This window comes from Lissotriton vulgaris, chromosome 7 (assembly GCF_964263255.1).
Source record: "Lissotriton vulgaris chromosome 7, aLisVul1.2, whole genome shotgun sequence".
In the NCBI taxonomy this organism is placed as follows: domain Eukaryota; kingdom Metazoa; phylum Chordata; class Amphibia; order Caudata; family Salamandridae; genus Lissotriton; species Lissotriton vulgaris.
The window spans coordinates 116,150,028-116,167,618 of NC_141695.1; positions in this window are offsets into that span (position 1 = coordinate 116,150,028).

Consider the following 17,591-nt stretch of genomic DNA (forward strand, 5'->3'; position numbering starts at 1 on the left):
GCGAGACACATGAGGCTGGGCATCACGGAAAGGAGAGACACTGGGGCAACTGTCCTTTGAGAGAGGGGCAGTGAGACATCTGAGGCTGGACATCACGGAAAGGAGAGACACTGGGTCACACTGACCCTTCTAGAGAGGGGCAGTGAGACATCTGAGGCTGGACATCACGGAAAGGAGAGACACTGGGGCACACTGACCTTTCTAGAGAGGGGCAGTGAGACACCTGAGGCTGGGCATCACGGAAAGGAGAGACACTGGGGCACACTGACCCTTCTAGAGAGGGGCAGTGAGACACCTGAGGCTGGACATCATGGAAAGGAGAGACACTGGGGCACACTGACCCTTCTAGAGAGGGGCAGTGAGACATCCGAGGCTGGACATCACGGAAAGGAGAGACACTGGGTCACACTGACCCTTCTAGAGAGGGGCAGTGAGACATCTGAGGCTGGACATCACGGAAAGGAGAGACACTGGGGCACACTGACCTTTCTAGAGAGGGGCAGTGAGACACCTGAGGCTGGGCATCACGGAAAGGAGAGACACTGGGGCACACTGACCCTTCTAGAGAGGGGCAGTGAGACACCTGAGGCTGGACATCATGGAAAGGAGAGACACTGGGGCACACTGACCCTTCTAGAGAGGGGCAGTGAGACATCTGAGGCTGGACATCACGGAAAGGAGAGACACTGGGGCACACTGACCCTTCTAGAGAGGGGCAGTGAGACATCCGAGGCTGGACATCACGGAAAGGAGAGACACTGGGGCACACTGACCCTTCTAGAGAGGGGCAGTGAGACATCTGAGGCTGGACATCATGGAAGGGAGAGACACTGGGGCACACTGACCCTTCTAGAGCGGGGCAGTGAGACATCCGAGGCTGGACATCACGGAAAGGAGAGACACTGGGGCACACTGACCCTTCTAGAGAGGGGCAGCGAGACACTCTGAGGCTGGAAACCATGGAGGGGAGAGACACTGGGGCACACTGACCCTTCTAGAGAGGGGCAGCGAGACACCTGAGGCTGGAAACCATGCAGGGGAGAGACACCAGGGCCCACTGTGCGGCTGGGAACCATGAGTGGGGGCGGTGGGAGACACTGGGGCACACTGTCCATTCTAGAGAGAGGCACTGGAGGCCCTGAGGCTGGAAACAATGGAGTGGAGTGAAATTAGGTTACACTGTCCATTCTAGAGAGGGGCACGGGGGCTACTGAGTCCAGAAACCATGAAGGGGAGGGACACTGGGGCACACTGTCCATTCTAGAGAGGGCCACTGACTGCTACTGGACTGGGCAACATGGAGGGGAGAGACACTCAAGTTTCAAGTTTAAATTTGTATAGCGCACTACTCACCCAGAGGGTCTTAAGGCACTTGTGGAAGGGATGGGTACTTTACTTATTGAATAACAAGTTTTTAGTTGTTTTCTGAAGGAGAGGTGGTTCTGTGTAAGGCGGAGGTAGGTGGGGAGAGAATTCCAGGTCTTGGCCGCTAAGTAGGAGAAGGATCTTCCCCCCATGGTGGATCTTTGGATGCGTGGAATTGCGGCGAGGGCTTGATTGGACGATCGTAGTTGGCGGGTGGGGGTGGAAAAGGACAGGCGCGTGTTGAGGTATTCGGGTCCTAGGTCGTAGACTGCTTTGTGTGCGTGGGTGAGGAGACGGAATGTTATTCTCTTGTTGACGGGGAGCCAGTGGAGGTCTTTCAGGTGACCGGAAATGTGAGCTTGGGGGGGGATGTCTAGGATGAGTCTGGCTGAGGCGTTTTGGATGCGTTAGAGTTTTTTCTGTAGTTTGGCTGTGGTTCCGGCGTAAAGAGTGTTTCCATAGTCAAATCGGCTTGTGACCAGTGCATGGGTGACCGTCTTTGTTGTTTAGGTGGGGATCCAACAGAAGATTTTTTTTAGCATACGTAGGGTGTTGAAGCATGATGATGAGACGGCGTTGACTTGTCTGGTCATCGAGAGGGAGGAGTACAGGATGAAGCCCAGGTTACGTGCGTGGTCCGTTGGTATGGGTGCGGTTCCTAGGGCCGGTGGCCACCATGAGTCGTCCCAGGCGGAGGGGGATGATCCTAAGATGAGGACTTCCGTTTTGTCCGAGTTCAGTTTTAAACGGCTGTTCTTCATCCACTCGGCAACTTCTTTCATCCCTTCGTGTATGTTGTTTTTGGCGGTGTTTGGGGCTTTGGTGAGGGAGAGGATCAGCTGGGTGTGGTTTGCGTAGGAGATAATGTTGAGGTTGTGTTGGCGCGCGATGGATGCGAGGGGACGCATGTATATGGTGAAGAGGGTGGGACTGACTGAGGATCCTTGTGGTACGCCGCAGATGACTTCAGTGGCCTCTGATCTAGAAGGGGGGAGGCTCTCTGTGTTTTTCCGGCGAGGAACGAGATGATTCAGTCCAAGGCTTTGCCTTGTATTCCGACGTTGCTGAGGCGTTGTATAAGGGTGCTATAACAGACTGTGTCGAAGGCTGCGGAGAGGTCAAGTAGGATGAGGGCAGCTGTTTCTCCGTTGTCCAGTAGAGTTCGAATGTCGTCTGTTGCTGCGATGAGGGCGGTCTCGGTGCCTTGTTTGGCTCGGAAACCGGACTGTGAAGGGTCGAGGGATTTGTTGGATTCGAGGAAGGCGGCGAGTTGACTGTTGACGGCTTTCTCAATGACTTTGGCGGGGAATGGGAGGAGCGAAATGGGGCGGTAGTTCTTAAGTTCAGTGGGGTCTGCTGTGAGTTTCTTCAGGAGGGCGCTGAGTTCTGCATGTTTCCAGCTTTCCGGGAAGGTAGCGGAGTTGAGGGAGCAATTGATGACGTCTCGGAGATGGGGTGCGATAATGGAGTCTGCCTTGTTGAAAATGTGGTGGGGACAAGGGTCGGTTGGTGATCCTGAGTGGATGGTGTTCATCAGGCGGATGGTGTCTTCAGTGGTGATTGGGTTCCAGGCGCAGAGGTTGTTAGAGGGGGGTTTTAGTTCGGAGGTGGGTGGGGTGGACTGGTCTCCAAAGCTGTTATGTATGTCAGCGATTTTGTTGTGAAAGTGTGAAAAATTAGTACAAGCTTGGTGAACATTATCTGCGCCATCTTGCCCCTTTTCGAGCCCATTTGTGCGCGTAAGCAACAACCATTTTGAGCACCATGGCCTCCCTGCCCCTCGCTGATAGCCAGCGCGTCTCTCTCTCTCTCTTAACCTTGCAAGCACCTCCCGCGCACTGACAACCCCCGCTCTCTCATGCCTTGGGTCATAAACCCCCCTTCAGCGCAGCTTCACCACTGAATCCCATCCTGTTCCCAGCGCGACACCTCCCCTCATTCCTTTCATGGCCTCAGATCCTTTTGATACAAACCCCCTTTTCCTGTATCCCCGTTTGTCTTCCTTGTTCCCAGGCCGCCACCTGGCCTTGCGGATACTGTTTATTACCCCGTACAGTAGGAAGCTTCCCCTCCCCATCAAAGGACCCACGAACCGATCAAAGCCCCCACCCTATGAGATCCGATCAACTCCACGCATTCCGTGAATCGGCGGAATGCCCTGCTGCGCGACAACCACCACCTGTTGTGACCGGGGTGGGGAATCCAACTGTAAATGTATGTGGGAACGGGCCTGATGGGGAGATTCCGAGGATGTTCTTTCAAGTGTCATAGTATTGCGAGAATGTGTTATGTGCAATAAAGGTCATAAACTCTAGTATAAGAGGCCAGGCCTCAGAGATGTGGTTAGAGCACCTCGTGACGATACTTGCTGTCTGAATTGATGTGTTCTCCTCCGGAGAGAATAAAATCCTCGTTTCCTGCCTTCCAGTCTCCAGCGCCCGCTTCTTCATTGATTAACATTGGTGGGTCTTAGAGGCGATACCGCCGGGCAACATAAAAAGGGTCTTTGGTTACTGGTTGTCTTTGGAACCCTTTTTTACAATTGGCGTCCCAAACGTGGGGCCCATCAGCGACTCGTGGATCCAGTGGGAGAGGTCCTGACGACAGAGTGAACGACTGCAACGATCTGAAGGTACCCTGTCCGATAGACCCTCGTCTGACAGCCGATCATCCGAACTTCACTGGTTCCGAACAGACCTCTCTCGAGTGATCTGCGGTCCTGACTGGGAACCATCAGGAGTGCCACGAGAAGTACGGAGAGAAGAGGACGATCGGGCGCTGGATTCGGAAGACAAGAAACTGTCCATGCGGTCCGGGTAAGGTCGTGTAAACACGACGAATTGCGAAAGTGATAGATAATTGAAAGTGATCGATAATTGTTGAGAAAATACTAGTATTACTTTTTGTTAATTTATTGGAGATTCACTGTCTACAAACGGAGAAACAACAGGCTCTCCCTTTATAAACAGCGAAGGATAGGTACGCACCCGTCGGACCTATTTTTCTCCCCTACTGAACAATTGCCCCTTCCCCCCATTGATTAACTGTTATAGATTGTTTTCTGGAGATTCTCTGTCTGAAAACAGGGAAGATTAGGTCCCCTCTTTACAGATAGTGAAAGGGTAGGTGACGCGAACCTTAGCGAGCTTACTTATTCTCCCCATTGACCATATTGATTTTTTATTTTTGACCTAACATTGATTGATCGAAATTGATTCATGAGGTATTCACTACGTGCAAACAACGTAGAATAGAAATATTCTGTCTAGTCTTTGCACGCAGTGATAAGATAGGTAGTGCTGACTATTATCCCATTGTGATCCGTCATGCCGGTCTTCTCCCCACTGGTTAGTAGCCTGTTTAACCCGGACCGCTTATTAGAGATGAACCATCCGGCTCCGCTGGAAGGCACCCCTAATAAGGACATGTTCATGAAGCATGGATTGATCGCTATAGCCTATAGTGAGCTGTGGCATAAATATACGAAAAGGGATCGAGAAAGTCAGTGGCCACTGAGAGGATCCTTTGATCTTGACAAAATAGAGACGGTAGAAATAGCCCTTCGTAGGAATGAAACAACACCTATTATGCTCGATAGTCTCGGCATGTGGCGCAAAGAAGCCACCCGACGAAGGGAAGACGACGAATTTAGGAAAGGTGAAGGGCCAGCGATGGCGCAGTCCCGAGGAGTAGATATGAAAGGAGAACGGTGTAAAGGGGTGTGCCGACAAATCAACCCCGGAACACAACGACCCGAAGGTAATCCCCCGACACTACGCACAGGACGAATAGATTTAAAACAGAACCAATGTGCTTTCTGTAAACGTCTCGGGCACTGGAAAGCCCAATGCCCGACTTTGCAGAGCATAGGTAAGAACGGAGGGTCGACAGAAAGGACAGACCGACAGAAAGGGAAAAGACGCGAAATAAAAACCAATCAGACTAGTGCGGACAGGATAGATAGAACCACACCGTTTGATTATGCTCGATGGCACAGATTTCGTCAGACCAATTTTAACGACATGTTAGAGTTTTGGGACTGATTGCTCTCTGTTGCTCCCCCCCACTCTGAAAACCAAACACAATTGCAGATCAGTGTAAACAACCCCCATTAGAGAAAGGACTCAAGGAAGCCAGAAACGTCTATTATATAACTTAGGATTTAATTACGGTAAAGAGAACACACAACCAACAGTAAATAGAATAACTAGTAGAACTCTCTAAAAAAAAAAAAAAAACTTGGTTAATAGGAAAAATACAAAACATATTATGCTCACTCCGGAAGTCCTCGAAATGTAACAATTCGATGGTCCCGCCCATCCGGTACACATAGCACGTGTGGGGCGGGGCCTGCCAGCAACCATGGGCCAAAAAGGAGATTGCTGGCGAGAAGGTCCTGGAGGCTCCACCAAGCAGGCAATGAAATGGTCTTCCCATACTGCCCTTCCAGGGATGGCGTCCCCCGGGCCGCGAGTAGGGAGGGGGCGGCTGCAAATGACCCCCTCCCTCGTATCTCCTGGTCCGGCCATCACGAATTCCTCCAGCGAACGGATGCAGGGTGGGCAGGGAGGAAGAGGCGACGCGGACGAGCCTCTTCCACCTCCACAGATAGGAGGCTTCCCTGCCCTGGTCCGGCGCCGATGTCCTCCAGCCGGGCGACGGCCTGGTATATTTTCTCAGAACAGGACATACAATGCCCGTCTGGTATATTTCCATAGCACAGGACACACAATGTCCGACGGGCATATTGCGGAGCACCGGATGTACAGTGGTCCCCCAAGAGTCGGAATCAGGGGTGTAGGGTGGTCATCATGTGCGCCCCTGATTCCAAGGGGCGGCGTAGGATGCGCCGGGAGAGGAAGGCGGCCCGGACGAGCCTCTCTCACCTCCCCAGACGAAGGCTCCATTGCTGCAACCTGGCGCCCTGAACCAAAATGTCCTGCTCCAGCAGCATGATGCTCTGTCCTTCGCCATCACAAGAAGTTTCTTCCACTCCCGATGGATGCGACAAAGGTGGCTGCCACAGGGTCTCAAAATGGCGTCTGGGCCCTCAAAAGGCGGGTCCAGGCCGCTGGAGTAACTTTGTCCGGAATTGCAACTCGGGCACTTGCCCACCTGGGCGCAAGCCCCCACCATCGACAAACATCCCCTCGACTTTGAAGATTCTACCAAAGTCCCAAGAGCCCTCAGCCCCTTCAGGCTTCCGGAGGGGAACAGCTGCATTGATCACTAATGAAATAACCACGGCACAGCAACAAGATGGCGGTGCTCTCGTGTCTGCATCAGCTTCCGTCTGAACCACCCAGGAACATTATGGGCTAACGAACTCGAGTAAGTTCCGGCTGAGCATCAACGTGACCCGGTAAGAAAGACTCTACCCCCTCCCTCTCTTGATTGACGGTCCACACCACCAGCCCCTCTGTTAGCACAATTTTCTTTTGAACTGCCGAAAGGGACCCTGGTCCAACCGCCAATCGTCGAGGATATTTTTCCTCTGGTACTACTTCCGGACTAAGCCGGCCTCGCCCAAGATGGCGCCGGTATCAATGGAAACTAACGGACGCCTCGTGGTGTTCCTTAACTAATGAAACTTGATGTACTAAGATATATATACGAACCATTGTGCACTCGAGGGGAAAGGGAGGAGGGTTCACTTGGCGAACGTTTGAGAGGGGTTCCGTAAAAATGTTGATTTCAATGAACGATTTATTTTTGATATTTATTGTAACTGGTACATGACGTCGCCTATGATGCACACCCACGGTTTGCATCTAGAAAATACAATTCCTATGAGCTTGACTGTGTTTCCATTTATGAACTAAATTGCCCCTGGTTCCCTCGTCACGCAATGAAATGTTTTTAGTTACTTGCAAATAATAAATTAGGCCTTTTTTTCATGTTCTTGTGTTATAAAATAACCCCCTACTGTATGTGCCTCCATCAACGACATATCAGGCTAAATTATGATTGTGCTCTCACATTTTACGTACTGAATGACTATACAAATAAAAGTCTTAAAAACTATGAATAGGCATCGCATACTTTTTGTAAATATGGGTATCGGCGGGAGGGTTTTTCTGCGCGCAACCGTTCTGCTCTTTTTTTAAGGTTATCCGAGAAATGATTGTCCGGCCCCGGATTGATGATCGGATCCCAGGTATGATACGTTGCCTCCAAAATATGCGACTAAGCTCAGGGACTGACATATGAAGAAGGACCTCGACGTCTGAGAATGGGTAAAGTAAAGCGGCGTGATTGATGAAATGTTATAAAGATATGGTGGTCGAAGGTACTGAAGTACCGGGTTGAATGAAGAACTGATATGCCTTAGGACCTCACAGCTTTGGGAATGATTTAAGGATCCCGATGGCCAGATACATCTACAAAACCGCGTACCTCACGCTAGGCACCTCTGATTCCTTTTTTAGCGTCCCCCTACTCACGATCCTTCATGCCATCCTCGAACCCCCCATGAACCACCTATCACATTGCCCGCCCCCCTTGACTTCAGAGACAGAGACCCTAAGGATTATATCTCGAAGAGATAAGTACGAGTATGCAGTAAGTAAAGGACTTTCGTGCCCGTACATTTGATGTGTTCGAATGTTGTTCCCCCACCCCCCCCCCCTTTTTTCCCTCCTTTTCCCCTCTGCAGATTACATTGGGGTCCCGATTAGGGTACCGTAAGGGATCTGGAGCCACGTCGCGCCCGATGCATGAAAACGGACTACCGCTGCAAGACGACACAAAAAGGACGCCCTACCCAATGCACGACCTTTTTTATACCAGATCTAATGCTCTTCTGTCCCAAAACTGCATGCTCTCTACATCCTAACACAGACCCGAAACGTCTAACGTTGGGTGACGCACTGAATAGCCCAAACAATACACGGCCATTCTCCATGTCCTATGTTTACTGTTTGGCCTATCGTCTCTCTCTCTCTCTCTCTCTCTCTCTCTCTCTCTTTCTCTCTCTCTCTCTCTCTCTCTCTCACTCTTTCACCCCTCCACACTTTCCCTCTTCCTAGCGACTGGCACCTAATTGACGAACCTGGTGCACCTCCTGATTGGCCCCAAATACCACAAGTATTTGCACAAATTTGTCCTAAATTAAATTGTATCGGTACCACGTTACTACCTCTCCTTTTCTGCTAAAACATGGATGAAATTTAAATTGGCCAAAAGGAAAGGGACAGGTAAGACGACTGAGGTTCCCTAAATTTGACCCACAGCCAGGGAACCATTTGTCAGTGGCTTCTATATGTCTGTGGTAATGCAACCATCCCCATTCCAAATTGCCTCTACACCCCGAGCAGTAAGAAATGATCGAGACACCTCCGTCTTCCCAAAATGCCCCCAGTTTGGTGTCAGCTGCCCTGAACGAGAGCCTGAAAAAAAAAAACGCCCCCAGCTCTAATTCACTGTGTCCCTAATTGTTTTCCATAAGATCCCTCCTTCCCCGAGGATAAGTTCAATAATTACTGCCAACCACCCCCCGAGTTTTTATAGTAACCAGGTTGCGAGGATTTATATAGAAAGTTAGAAAGATGTGTGCAAAGTTGAAATTTAGATCGAAAATCGAAAGAACTTGTTGAAGTAAGCCTTGTTGTAAATAAGATGTTTTTATGTAATGCAGACTTGTTTAGCCTATGTTCACCCCTCAGAAGGATGCCTATCAGACTATGGTGAATAGCACGTTGCACTTTTTAAAATACGAAGCCCTGAAGGCCAGCCTAGCCTTGCAAGACTCGTACTAGGGAAATGGGTCTCTACCAGAAGAACTGACATCTACTATAATAGACGTATGCAATAAATGAGTACCAGACCTCGTACCTATTGCAAATGAACGTAATAACCATCAAAGTGCCAAAGAATTAGCCAGCAAAAGGAAGTTGTAAGGAATCCAAAAAACCCATCATCAATTGTTTATACGTTAGCCGCAAGAATCTCCAATGTAGCGAGTGCTTACCCCAGTTGCTTGGTGTTGGGAGAGAAATAGATGTATGTAATTACCTTCTTCTGGAAAAACTCTAAAAACTGTCTCTTTCAAAACTCATTTAAGGGTATCACTGTCGGAGGAGTAAGAGACCGGATGTGGGAGCACGCGGCCTGACTGCGGATTGTGGAACATCAGCGACGGAGGCCGAGGCGAGACCACAGCAGTAAGGAGACACAGGACGGGGCACTGTCTCAGACAAAGTTAAGGAAAGGGCTGACCTGAAGCCCCTGCTCTATGATCAACGTGTGCCATAAAGTCCCCGCCCTCTGAACATGGTTACGGACCCGCCTGTCGCAAACTCTCCGTCCCCCTGATCTGTTCCCGACTTGGCCTTGCTCCATCCCCTCCTCCTCCGACCTACCATAAGGACTGTTCACACCCGCACCTTTCCACCCGAACTCCCAAGTTCCTCCAAATCCTACTGAGCTACCCAGAGAAGAGTACTCCCTGCGTCAGAAGGGAGGGAGCTCCGATCAAGTAGGCCACGAACTATGTTAATCTTAGGACGGTGACCTAGAACTCCACCAAGGGTCGCCTCTAAAGAAAAGATGAACGAAGTATGCGGTTCTACCCACTGCTGAACGCCTTGAAGATGATGGAAGCAACTGGAAATGCTCACCACACAGATTCAAGAGACAAACAGATTTCACAATTCTGGAACAATTGCATTTTCCATTGCAAATCTATGCTCTGCATTAAGGAAGAAGATGCGCCTGCTCCAAAACCGTAACGCATTGCTCCTATGAGGTCTGGCGAAACAAGACAAAATGTACCCCTGCCCGCAGACCTCCAACGACTCAATCCACATGAACATTCCTGTTGACAGAACAAATTGCAATCCAGGTGCTTAACAGTGCCAACAGAAGACGACAAAGACACCGAGAACTCTGACATTTTTATTTTTTCTATATCTCCTTTCTCTCCCGATCACCATTGGACTGACTATGCTCCCACCGAATACAAAAAAAGGACTTACTTATATGGTAACTTACCAGCTCCTATTCCGAATGACTATAAATATCTATGATCTGTACCCAACGCCCTCGCTACGTAATTCTAGTCTGATGTTGCATTACGATGATTTTTCCTACAACCAACTTAACAATGAACCCGTTTACTAGATGATGAGATTCTTTCAATGTGATGTTTATAATATGATGTATATGCACAGTTCCTTTGCCTAACTTATGACCGCTGCAATAGGTATAGATAGGAAATAGGCCAGCAAGATGTCTTGGAAATGTTAAAGGGAGGACTGTGAAAAATTAGTACAAGCTTGGTGAACATTATCTGCGCCATCTTGCCCCTTTTCGAGCCCATTTGTGCGCGTAAGCAACAACCATTTTGAGCACCATGGCCTCCCTGCCCCTCGCTGATAGCCAGCGCGTCTCTCTCTCTCTCTTAACCTTGCAAGCACCTCCCGCGCACTGACAACCCCCGCTCTCTCATGCCTTGGGTCATAAACCCCCCTTCAGCGCAGCTTCACCACTGAATCCCATCCTGTTCCCAGCGCGACACCTCCCCTCATTCCTTTCATGGCCTCAGATCCTTTTGATACAAACCCCCTTTTCCTGTATCCCCGTTTGTCTTCCTTGTTCCCAGGCCGCCACCTGGCCTTGCGGATACTGTTTATTACCCCGTACAGTAGGAAGCTTCCCCTCCCCATCAAAGGACCCACGAACCGATCAAAGCCCCCACCCTATGAGATCCGATCAACTCCACGCATTCCGTGAATCGGCGGAATGCCCTGCTGCGCGACAACCACCACCTGTTGTGACCGGGGTGGGGAATCCAACTGTAAATGTATGTGGGAACGGGCCTGATGGGGAGATTCCGAGGATGTTCTTTCAAGTGTCATAGTATTGCGAGAATGTGTTATGTGCAATAAAGGTCATAAACTCTAGTATAAGAGGCCAGGCCTCAGAGATGTGGTTAGAGCACCTCGTGACGATACTTGCTGTCTGAATTGATGTGTTCTCCTCCGGAGAGAATAAAATCCTCGTTTCCTGCCTTCCAGTCTCCAGCGCCCGCTTCTTCATTGATTAACATTGGTGGGTCTTAGAGGCGATACCGCCGGGCAACATAAAAAGGGTCTTTGGTTACTGGTTGTCTTTGGAACCCTTTTTTACAAAAGAACGAGGCTAGAGAGTCGCAGAGGTCTTGGGAGGGAGTGATGTCGTTGGTGCCGGCGGTGGGGTTGGTAAACTCTTTGACGATGTTGAATAGTTCCTTGCTGTTGTGGGCGTTGTTGTCGAGTCGATCCTTGAATGCTGATTTCTTGGTGGATCGGATCAGTTGGTGGTGTTTGCGGGTGGCGTTCTTGAAGGTGGCCAAGTTGTCTGTGGTTGGGTTTTTGTGCCATGCTTTCTCGAGGGTGCGACAGATCTTCTTGGATTTCTTAAGGTCGTCATTAAACCAAGGGGCTTTTTTGCTGCCTTGCTTGATTTGAAGGTTTTTAAGGGTGCTAATTCGTCAGCGCTGTGGGTGATCCATTGTGTGAGGTTGGTGGCTGCTTGGTTTGGGTCCGATGATTTAGCAGGAGGGTTTTGGTGGAGCGATGTGAAGAGCTGGTCGGTGGTAATTTTGTTCCAGTTTCTCCGGGGAATTGGTTGTGGGAGTTTGTGGGTCGTAGTCTTTTTGTAGTTGAAGTGAACGCAGCTGTGGTCCGTCCAATGGGGAGCTGTGGTGTGATTAAAGGAGATGTGCTTGCTGGAGGTGTAGATTGGGTCGAGCGTGTGCCCGGCATAATGGGTGGAGGTGTCAACAAGTTGTTTGAGTCCGAGATTGGCGAGGTTTTCAGGAGGGTGGTGGTGTTGCTGTCGTTGTTCTTTTCCAGGTGGAAGTTGAGGTCTCCGAGTAGAATGTAGTCCTCGGAGGGGAGGGCTTGTGGGCTGATGAAGTCAGTGATGTCTTCGCTGAATTGTGTGCGGGGTCCGGGAGGTCTATAGATGAGGGTGCCTCTGAGTGTGGTCTTAGGGTCGGTGTGAATCTGGACGTGAAGGTGTTTGGCGGTTGTGAGGTTGTCATCGGAACTGGTCGTGATGCGGATGGTGTTCTTATGGACGATGGCGATGCCTCCTCCTGTTTGGTTGATGCGGACCTTTCGGATGATCTTGTAGCCGTCCGGGATGGCTATGGCGATGTCGGGGGCTGAGGAGGCGTTCATCCAGGTTTCCGTAAGAAAGGCGACGTCCGGTGATGTGGTGTCGAGTAGGTTCCAAAGTTCGATGGCGTGTCTGTGGACCGAGCGGGTGTTGAGCAGGATGCACTTCAGGTGGTTAGTGTCGGAGCTCTGTTTGGAGTCAGTGGGTTTGGTGTGGGTCCTGATGCAGTCGAACTTGCAGGAGTGGCAGGTGAAGGGACCATGGGTGTGTCCTGGGGTGGCTTGGCAGCAGTTTGGGAGTCGGCCGGGGTTAAGTGCTGAGAGGGTGGCGGCGTCGTACGTAATGCGGGTGGAGTGGATTTTGCGGGGGCCAGGGGTCTCGCGCTGGGCGCGGTCCAGGCGCGGACGGGAGTAGACGGGCTTAACTTTGGCGCGCCTTCGGCGTGCATGTGGCGCGTTCGCTGCGCGTGAACGCTGCGATTCGGACATATGTAGCTAGTGGAGGGGGGCGGAGCGAGGGAGGTGCAGCTGGGAGGCGGGAGCGGGGTGGAGGGACGGGCTGGGAGGCAAACAAACAACAAAATGGCAGCAAAAACAAAAGCGAAACTAGGCAAGATTGGGGCACAGTCTGGGAAGTCGCAATGGTATGGGCAGAGGCACCGGCACAATCAGGCAAAAATTGTCAAACAAGCAGAGCAATCCAGCGCTATGATATCAAATTGGCACAAATCAATGAGCAGTCAATGCGGTATAGTGCTACAAAATAGATCTGGCAAAAGACAATAAACAGTCAATGAATGCGGTATAGCGCTACAAAATAGATCTGGCACAAGACAATAAGCAGTCAATCAATGCGGTATAGCGCTACAAAAAGATCTGGCACAAGACAATAAGCAGTCAATCAATGCGGAATAGCGCTATGTAATAACTCAGGCACAGGTTAATATGCAGGCAGTGTGAGCAATGCACAGAATGCTACGATACCAGGGAGCGTGGAGAGCGACCGCTTCTGCACAAGTCCATTCTAGAGAGGGTCAGTGGAGGCTCCTAAGGCTGGACACAAAAGAGGGCTGCATTGGGCCCATTGTAATTCATAACGCTGATTCCCCCGTTATCTTTTTCCTCTGTTGGAGGTTTTATTCTGTTTGCTGTGCCCTTATCATGTGCTTACTTAACACTGTCTGCCCCACTCATTTATGCCTCTGATGTTGTAATTGTTGCTCTCCATTTCCCGCCTACGCCGTTCCTGCCATAACTTGCCCCCACTCCCACCTCCCAGCTGCACGTCCCTCCCCTTCCCCTACTTAATGACGACGCGCTGCTGGCGTGCCGAAGGCACACCTACGGTAAGCCCGACTGCACCCGTCCACAAGCTGACCACGACCAGCTCCAGGAACCCTGGATCTCTGTGGCCCCATCGATATGACTCAGCCGCCCTCCACACACTCAACCCCGGAAGACTCACCGCCTGCCAAAGAGCTGCACCTAACACCACCCACGTACAGTTCTCCTGAATACACTGGCAACGATCCTTCACCATTAACAGCACCCTCACGACCACCGAAGGTCCTCCGGACACCCGCACCTCCAAAGCCCTAACCTGCATCCTCCTCAACGTGTGCTCTCTACATAAGCATGCCGTAGAGATCTGGGACCTGATCGACACCCTCTCGCCCGATGTCGCCTTCTTCACGGAAACCTGTACAAACGCCAACTCCGGCCTGACATCTCTTCCGCCATCCCCGACGGATGCAGGATCCAGAGAAAGGTCCCCACCACCCCCCAAGGAGGAGGACTCGCCATCGCACACAAAACCTCCCTCCGTCTCTCCAGCACGAGCGACCCCCACTCCAACACAGAACACCTCCATTTCCATATCCAGACCAGCCCCAGGACCACGCTACACGGCACCCTTGCCTACAGACTCCCGGTACCTCACACCCAGTCCGTAACTACCGCACCCCTCGCCATCACCTCCACGGACTACATCCTAATCGGAGACCTAAACTTTCACCTCGACAACCGCAGTGTCGCGATCGCTCTTGCAACCACGGCGATAAGAAGAAGAAAGGGTAAAATAGCGCGATCTCTCCAAACGGACCACATGTCCCAGAAGGCAAAGCGGCTCTGGAGAGCAGGAAAGAAGGCTGAGTCTATATAAGCTCCTCCTCTGCAACAGGTCAGCGCTTGACAATTGTTATGGTGGTTTAGGTATTGGCGGATGGGGTTGTCCCCGCCGGATGTATACCCTAGAAACCCAGCGCAGACGAAGAGCCTGCGTGGTCAGAGAACATTCAAGCCTACGCCGAGGAAAAGCCTGCGTGGTCAAACGGATCGCAGTCTACGCCGAAGAAAAGCCTGCGAGGTCAGACACTCAAGTCGACGCCGAAGAAAAGCCTGCGAGGTCAGAGGAGTGGAGAAAACTTCCGACAAAGTCGCAAGTATACCAAAAGAAGAACGGGATCGTTCTTCTTTCCCAGTATCTTTCTTTCTTTCAAGTTTCCCGCGTATTACGCGTTCTGATTTCATTTGTTCCGTAAGACAGAGTTCTTACTTGAGTTCATTGTTATTGTACCCTATGACAACAAGATTGTTCCCAAGAGTTATTGAGAACAAGAGTCTACAAAGTAAATATACTTTTCTGTATCCAAGTGTAGAAGAGCCTCATTGGGAAATACGGCATTGGAGAAAGTGACGGTAACTTTCTCTTCACCTATCCAGTTATCTCTGGTTGAGGAACTGATTGTTTTCATCTTAAGATGAGAGTTTTATCTCTGTACGTCCCTCCACCGAGTTCTTGCGGATCACCCAGACCCAGAAGGCAGCATCCCAAACTCCGGCTCTCCTACACCTTTACACCTCCCGGCTTCTCGCAATACTCACTCAGAAGGTGATTCCCACGCCACCACTGGGTGTGGTGTTTAGACAAGTCGAGGGGAATTTCATCCCATCGTTCCTGCTGGCCAGCTTCCTCAGGTTAGTGGCGCGCGACTGTACTTGCGCCGCTTGCAATCCCGACAGATTGTCAAGCCCAAGAATACTCACCAGCCCGGACGATGGAAGTCGATGCTACTCTCGCTTCCTTGCTGGAAAGTTTCTCAGAACTCCGACAGGAGGTCCTTACCTCTCGTGCCGAGAACCAATCTTTATACCAGGAAGTTACACAGATGCGCAAAGAGTTGTCTGACTTGGCACTTAATGAACCAGTGGTGAGACCCATACTCAAACCAGCCACGTTACCCCCACCTTCGTCTTCCCGGACCGGGGTTATTTTTTGCCTTTATCTACTCCCGCTGCAACCACGGATACCTTACCGACTGTTCAAATTATCCAGAACACGGGGATACCTCTGGCCCCACCGGAGAGGTTTTACGGGGATCCTCGTAAGTTCGAAACATTTCTAAATCAGTGCCGTCTTCATTTCTTGTGTAAGCCCGCAGTATTCCAGGAGGAAGCGGCTAAAACAGCATTTATGATGTCCTACATGGGAGGGAATGCGTCAAGGTGGACCATACCCTTGTTGGAACGTAATGACCCTGTGTTACATAACTTTTCTGATTTTTGTCTCGAGTTGAGAAAACTATTCGACAGGAAATCCCACATGTTAACCCTTGACCGGGAAATCATGACACTAAGACAGGGTTCACAAGATCTGTTGTCATACATTACCACCTTTAATCGCCTGTTAGTGGAAATGGATTGGCCGGTGGAAAAAAGGATTTCCCTCTTTTATCAGGGTTTAAGAGGCGAATTAAAAGATGTGTTGGCCCAAGTGGTGCAATTACCGACTACGGTATCAGAACTTATCGATCTAACAGTCCAGTTAGATCACCGTCTGCGAGAACGAAAAGGAGAAAGACCCAGAGGAGACAATCGATTCTACTATCCTCTTACCCGACCCAGAACAGGAGGAGAGGAGAAAACGAAGGTGTCAGAAGAGTCTGAACCCATGCAGATCGGAGGGGTCAGAGGCCCCCTTACTCCCGAAGAAAAGGATAAAAGAAGACGTCTGAAACTTTGCCTTTATTGTGGGAAAGGAGGACATTTTATTAAGGAATGTCGAGCCCGGAATTACGTTCCCGGACGCTGTACCCTTCCCCGAGTCCAAGCTACTCTGAAGAACGCAGAACCGTCGGAAAACTGAAGATCTCAAATCAGACGGAGGTCTCTGACTTGAGATGCCAGCTTTCCATGATCTCCCCCGTTCTTGCTAACACCCTTCATCCTGCAGTGGCCCACATGAACGTAAGTGTGTCTCTCTGCATTGCCTCTCACAACAAACTACAGATTGATACCCTTCTTGACTCTGGGGCCACCGGTAATTACATCGACCAAGATTTCGCATTAAGAATGGGCATCCCGTGCGAAAAGAAGCCGTGACCCGAAACAGTAAAAGCAGTGGACGGCACCATTCTTTCATCAGGTCCGGTGGTTTATAATACCCTTTCACTATTGATGGACTTTGGCGAGGACCATCAAGAACATATCCAATTTGACCTGATTGATGCCCCGCAGTTTTGACTCATCCTGGGTATGCCATGGCTTACTCTGCACGATCCTTTTGTGAGTTGGTCATCCCGTACGGTCAATATGACCTCTTCCTATTGTAAAGAACATTGTAAGAATCATGAGATTCTGCCTTCACTCACGGCACCCTCACCTGCCACCTATTTGGCGAACGCCTGCACCTTTGAGAAGTTCTGTTGTGCCACGGTGCTTCCCGTTGAATACCAGGACTATAAGGCATTGTTCGACAAACAAAAGGCAGCCCAGTTACCACCCCATAGGGTCTATGACTGTCGTGTTGACCTGGTACCGGGGGCGGATATTCCCTGCAGCAGGGTATATGCTTTGACGGAAAAAGAAACCCAATACTTGAAAACATATATTGATGATAACCTAGCAACCGGGTTTATCAGACACTCAACCTCCCCAGCGTCATCGCCGATGTTTTTTATTACCAAAAAGGACTGTGATGAGTTAAGACCTTGCATAGATTACCGTGCTATTAACAAGATAACGATAAAAAAACGCCATCCTCTTCCCCTGATTCCGGTCTTGATGGATCAATTGAAGGGTGCACGATATTTCACAAAGCTCGATCTTCGGGGGACCTACCACCTT